Source organism: Mesoplodon densirostris, chromosome 2 (genome assembly GCF_025265405.1).
Source record: "Mesoplodon densirostris isolate mMesDen1 chromosome 2, mMesDen1 primary haplotype, whole genome shotgun sequence".
In the NCBI taxonomy this organism is placed as follows: domain Eukaryota; kingdom Metazoa; phylum Chordata; class Mammalia; order Artiodactyla; family Ziphiidae; genus Mesoplodon; species Mesoplodon densirostris.
The window spans coordinates 174,268,565-174,275,738 of record NC_082662.1 but is presented as its reverse complement, the minus strand read 5'-3'; positions in this window follow the sequence as shown (position 1 = coordinate 174,275,738).

Sequence of the window (7,174 nt, the reverse complement as noted above, 5' to 3'; positions counted from 1 at the left end):
TCAGCATTTTCACGGGCAAGAAACAAAGGCTCAGATAGGTCAGCTGACCAAGACGAGGCTTGAAGCCTATTATACGTTCTTGAAAGTTAGTTTGCTGGTAGAGGTCGTTGTGGAAACTGTGTAAGTCCAAATCATGATCAAAACGGTGCGTTTGGAAGATCGTCCTGAGAGCCACGCGTGGAATGGACAGGAGGCAGGTGAAAGGGGAGGGGAAAGGCCAGGAAGGGGTGACAGCATATGATTTAAATGGGGTGGAGGTCATGGGCGTGGAGAGGCAGTGTGGCGTGCCCAGATGCTCAGCATGATGTGGGTGCTGTTTGCCCTTTGGTCCTAAGCTCCTTTTCAGCTTTTTTGTTTTTTATCACTTTTCAGCTTTTTTTTTTATCACTACTCCCCTGCCAAACCCTGAGCGCTTCCCGATGGCTCTGTCCTGCTTCTCCGCTCTGGACATTCTTCTACTCCATGAGTGTCCTGAGGGCCAGCCCTTCAGAGTCCCATCCGGGGAACGTGGTCATCCCTGCTGCCCGCCCCCCAGGGCACCGAGAGGTTTCCTCTCTGCTGGGCATTTCTGTTGGGCTTTAAAAATAACAACGTGGGCTTCACTGGTGGTGCAGTGGTTGAGAGTCCGTCTGCTGATGCAGGGGACACGGGTTCATGCCCCGGTCCGGGAGGATCCCACATGCCGCGGAGCAACTAGGCCCGTGAGCCATGGCCGCTGAGCCTGTGCGTCCAGAGCCTGTGCTCCGCAACGGGAGAGGCCACAACAGTGAGAGGCTTGCGTACCGCAAAAAAAAAAAAAAAAAAAAAAAAAAAAAAATCCATTTAAAATATAATTATACAAAAGTTTATCTGTTCCATTATAAATGCAATTCATGTTAATCACAGCAAATTTAGAAGACACCAGAAATGTAGAAGAAAAAATCACCCATTGCTACCATTTGTAAATTTTATTTTGGTTTGTTTTCTGTCTGTTTAAGGTAGCCATGATCTATATTATATCATGATCTGCATGATTATATATTATATATAATGCAGATATATATTATATATAATTTATATATATACAAATATGTATCTGTCGACTGAAGAAAAATACACAACCTAAAAGTTGTGAGTTAAGTCTTATTGGGGGATTTTACTGAGGATATAGCCTGGGAGACAGCCTCTGAGCTAGCTCTGAGGAACTACTCTGAAGAGATAAGGGAGAAGCCAGGATATATATGAGTTTTTTGCTGGGAAAAAAAAATGTAGTCGAACTTCAAAAGATGACTGCTAATCACAAAGAGTAGACATCTCAAGTTAATGATTTTAGTGCTTTTCTGCTTATGGGAAGGTGCAAGAGTCTGGGCTCATTGAAATTATTCCTTAGTTATGCACCTTAATGATCTAGGGCCAGTATTCAAAGCACGGAACCCTTTCTGTTTTTCTCCATCCTGAATTCTCCCCAGGGCACACCTTCCTTGGGCTTCTGCAGTTGCTGATGGCTTGATGCTCGTAGAACCAGAATGGTGGGCAACATTTTTCATTTACTGGAAGGGCAGGCAACATTCCCTGCCCACATATCATATGATATATGTACACACACATATATATGTATATCTATGAACTATGAGCTTATGAATATGTATCTATGAATTACAAACTAGGTATCATAAGCACTTTCATAGTCTTCCAACCTATTAAAATGTCATTAAAAATTTATTTATTTATTTATTTATTTGGCTGTGCTGGTTTGTGCATGTTTGAATTATTTATGACTGGTAAGAGAAACAGCCAGATAAGTAGAGATTCTTACAATTTTTTCAGGTTTCGGCATCCCGGAGGCACTGATCAGGATTTTAATGACCACAGCAGCACCACCTGGGCAAATTCTTATTACCCAGCCTGTGACCATCTTCATCGTAGAAATGAATCTCCTTTTGGAGTTAACGGATGCTCTGAGTTAACGCAAGGGAAGTATGAGAGGTGATTTGGGAATAAGAACATATGTAGATTTTAGATAATGAAGACTTTTAAAATAAATACAATTGCCAATAAAATTAATGTTATGGTAGTTACTGCACTACTCCAATCCCTGACATTAATATTGATGAATAAAAAAAGTCTAAAGGACAAAATAATGCCATTTGCAGCAACATGGATACAACTAGAGATCATCATATGAAGTGAAGTAAGTCAGAAAGAGATAAATACCATATGATACCACTTATATGTGGAATCTAAAATATGGCACAAATGAACCTATCTATAAAACAGAAACAGACTCATAGACATAGAGAACAGACTTATGGTTTCCAAGGGGGAGCAGGGAGGGAGAGGGATGGACTGGGAGTTTGGGGTTGGTAGATACCAACTGTTACATTTAGAATGGTTAAACAAGGTCTTAATGCATAGCATAAGGAATTGTATTCAATATCCTGTGATAAACCATAATGGAAAATAATATAAAAAAAGAATGTAAAAAAATAAGTTTAAAGAATCAGCTAAAAAGCTACACAATTTTTTTGAATGTTTATATTTTATTACCTATCGTTCTGTGTTTTAGGAGACATGGGACACAACAGGTTTCCTGATATGCCTTTACATGTTAACATACAAATTCCTATTAGTGACATGTTAACACACGGATTCTTATTGGTTGGTTTTTATATTGCTGTTGAGTCCGGTTGACTTTTTGCTTGTGTGGTTTTGACCCCACCATTATGGAATCGGGTTTTACTCGAGAATGGAAATTATTCTGTAGACTTCGCTTCTATGTTTGATTATGCCTCTGTTAAGCCAGGTAAAGGTAATTGCAACTGACAGATACACCAAGTACGAATTCGAAGTACGATAAAGAAGAGAATGGGATTTGAAAGAGAATGGAATTTTGAGAGTAGGAGTAGGAGGAATCACGAACCTATTCTTTTAGATGCCAGTGAGTTTTGAACTATTTTGGTATGACTAGAACAAGAATTCTCACTGATGTAATATGAGAATGAATGAACTCACAATTTTGTGGTTTCTTTCATATTAATAAATGTGATTCTCAATTGTACTTTTTCTTTGGTATTTCTGAGTCTGCTTCCAGGGCTTTTCTCATTTTGTATTAAAGCTTCAGTCACTGTCATTCATTGTTCTTTACCCTTTCTGATAGACTAGCAGAGATGCAGTTGGACTCCACAGATGTTACCTCCTGGTATTGGTGGGGTAGGGCCATCATAAGCTACACAGATAGCCCGTCTGTGGCGTGATGGCCAGTGACTGCCCAGGGACTGCCTGGTGCCCTGTGAAGAGCAGCTGTTCCTTCCTTCTCCTCTCTCCTTTGCTGGGTTCCGGGCCTGACATTCTCCTCCACTCCCAGTACCCTGTGAGGTGAAAGTGTTCACTTAGCTATATCCCTGGGTGAAGTTTGGAAATGATGAAATTGAAAAATCATGCTCACTTTAAAGTCAACCGTTAAAGTAGAGAAGCACCTTTTTTCCTGTTAAATTTCCGAAGAGAAGTTAGGGAGGGAAGGAAACAGAAGTAAACAAAATTTAGTGCCCCTGAGCTGCCCTTTCTGTGGAGCACAGGGAGCTCAAGTCCTGGCTGTTCTGTGCTGTGTTGCTGTTCACGCTGTCCCCACAACCCGCCGCCCCGCCACTGCTTCCCCTCCACCCCCACCCCCCATGGTGCATGTCACCACCAGTCAACCTTTCTTCTGGGGAAGTTAGATTCATGCAAGCCCCTTTTTCCTCCAGCTCATTCCTGGAAGAGGCCAGATCACTGAAGAGCCCTAACGGCTGAAGCAGCACTGACCTCTGTACTCTGAACTCAGTTCCTGGATTTCACAGGAGTGGGGAGGGAGGGCGTACCTGGGGCGGGAGGAGGAAAGGTAGGACAGATATACTCTGTTTAGGTCTAAATATTTATGGTGGGGAACAATGTCCAAGGACAGATCTTTGCTCAGCACTGAAAGGCCCTGAGGTGTTTTGCCATCTGGGGAAAGAGGATTCACTGTCCTTTGGAAACTGACCCTTCTGTGATGTAAGACAGCCTCTATCTGCACGGATGATTTTGATGAGGTCTTATACCATCCTGGCCCGTGTGCTGAGCTGAGCCTGAGAACAACTCTCTCCTTGGCCAAACCTTACTCAAGCTCCTCTGAGCCCTCTTCTCGACTGGGCATCCACCTTGGCTATAGCCTTGTCAGACCTGCCAAGCCCAGTTTTAACAAGAATCCTGCTAAGCCCAGTTTTTGAGAGAATCCCTACCTTTGATGTCTCTGCTTAGTAATTTTTCAGCCACTCCCTCCCTCCCTGTGCTCCTTGGCTATAGATCCCCAGTTGTCTTTGCTGTATTCAGAGTTGAGCCCTATTGTAATGACCTCTATTAAAATAGTTTTCTTTTTCTAATTGACATATAACATTGTATTAGTTTAAGGTGCACAACATAGTGATTTGATATGTATACATATAAATGAAAAGATATGTGTGTGTATAAATGAAACCACAATAAGTTTAGTGAACATCCGTCACCTCATAAGAGTTACAATATTTTTTCTTGTGATGAGAACTTTTAAGATCTAATATCTTAGCAATTTTTAAATATACAATACAGTATTGTTATGTATGATCACCATGCTGTACATTACATCCCCAGGACTTATTTTTCTTATAACTGGAAGTTTGTACTTATTGACCACCTTCACCCATTTTGCACATCCCACCCCTATGTCTGGCAACCACCAATCTGTTCTCTGTATCTATGAGCTTGGTTTTTTAGATTCCACTTATAAGTGAAATCATATTGTATTTGTCTTTCTCTGTCTGACATATTTCACTTAGTATAATGCACTCGAAGTCCATCCATATTGTCACAAATGGCAGGATTTCCTTTTTTTTATGATTGAATAATATCCTATTGTATATACATACACCACAACTTCTTTCTCCATTCATCAGTCTATGGACACTTAGGTTGTTTACATGTCTTAGTGATTGTAAATAATGCTGCAGTGAACCTGGGGGTGTAGATGTCTTTTCACGATAGTGATTTTGTTTCTTTCAGATGTATACCCAGAAGTGGAATTGCTGGATCATTTGGTAGTTCTATTTAAACAATTTTTAGGAGACTCCATATTTTTTCTAAAAGTGGCTGGACCAATTTATGTTCTCACCAACAGTGCACAAGGGTTCCCTTTCCTTCACTTTCTCCCCAAAACTTATCTCTTGCTTTTACAATCATAGCCACTTTAACAGGTGTAAGTGATATCTCACTGTGGTTTTGAATTTGCATATCCCTGATGATTAGTGATGTTGAGCACCTTTTCATGTACCTGTTGGGCATCTGTATGTATGTCTTCTTTGAAAAAATGTCTATTTAGTTCCTCTGCCCATTTTAAAAATTGGCTTTTTTTCTTTTTGCTGTTGAGTTGTATGTGTTCTTTATATATTTTGAATATTAACCCCTCATCAGATATATGATTTGAAAATATTTTCCCTCACTATATAGGTTGCCTTTTCATTTTGTTAATGGTTTCCTTTGCTGCACAGAAGCTTTTTAGTTTGATGTAATCCCACTTATGTATTTTTGCTTTTGTTGCCCTTGCTTTTGGTGTTAAATCTAAAAATCATTGTCAAGACAGATGTCAAGGAGCTTACTGCCCATGTTTTCTTCTAGGAGTTTTCTTCAGGTTTTATTCAAGTCTTTAATCTATTTTGAATTGATTTTTGTGTATGGTGTAAGTTAGGGTGGGAAGTGAAGTTTCAGTTTCATACTTTTCCTAACACAATTTATTGAAAAGACTATCCTATCCATTCCGCATTGTTTATGCTTGGCTCCTTTGTTGAAATTAATTGACCAGATATGTGTGAGTTTATTTCTGGGCTCTCAGTTGAGCAATTCCATTGATCTATGTGTCTGTTTTTATGCCAACTCTATACTATATTAATTACTATAGCTTTGTAATATAGTTTGAAATCAGGAAGTGTGATGTGTCCAGCTTTGTTCTTTCTCAAGATTGTTTTGGTTCTTCGGGGTCTATTGTGGCTCCATGCAAATTTTAGGATTGTTTTTTCTATTTCTGTGAAAAATGACATTGGAATTTTGTTAAGTATTCCATTGAATCTGCAGATTGCTTTAGGTAGTGTGGTTATTTTAACAATGTTAATTCTTCCAATCCATGAGCACAGACCATCTTTCCATTTATTTGTGTCTTCTTCAATGTGTTTTAGTTTTCAAAGTACAAATCTTTCACCTCTTTGGTTAAATTAACTCCTAGGTATTTTACTCTTTTTGCTAAGTTATAAATAGGATTGTTTTCTTAATTTCTCTGATAGTTCATTGTTAGTGTATAGATACGCAACTGATTTTTGTATATAGAGTTCGTGACCTGCAACTTAACTGAATTCATTTATTAATTATAACAGTTTCAGTTTTGGTTTGTTTTTTTTTCTGTGTGGAATCTTTAGGGTTTTCTGAGGCAGCTGGACACTGGGAAGGCCACGTGGTGCCCGCCCGCTCCTATCTCTAGGAGAGGGATCTGCCCGCTGCCTGATTTCTAATTTCAAAATTATGTTTTGCCCTGCGAATTTTTTTGGTTTATTTTAGGTTAAATAAACAACCCACTGATAAATGGAATATTTATAAATGCATACTTCCTGCCATATCAATAAACAAAGGATGTCACAGTCATCAACGATTGCAACTCTCCAACGTGAACCTGTGAGCCCTGAGGAAACTCAGGGCTGAAGAGGATCCCTGCCATCTAGCAGCCATCAGACTGCAGTCACTCCCTGCGGTGAGCCCTAGGAAACTCAGGATGTAAACATACAGGATCCTGGCACAGATAGCTGAGGTGCATATCAAAGGAATGATTTCAGTGAGCCCGGTCTCCTGCATCTGCCCATACATAGAAAAGGGGTAAATTCCTTAACTTGAGATAACTGGTTTTCTTTAATTAACAATAATCTTATGACGTTCCACACTGCCTGCCCTTTGTTGCCAAACTCCTATGTACCCTTGGCTGCCCCCTCGCTCTGAGCAGTTTCCAGAGATATCTGAACCGCTGTCTCCCGGGCTGCAGTCCTCATTTTGCTCCAAATAAAACTTAACTTGCAACTTTCACCTTGTGCATTTTTTTTTAAGTCAACGCCACAAATACGTAAATAAGTAAACTGGTCACTTGTAGCGATCCTGGGGGAGGGCACGT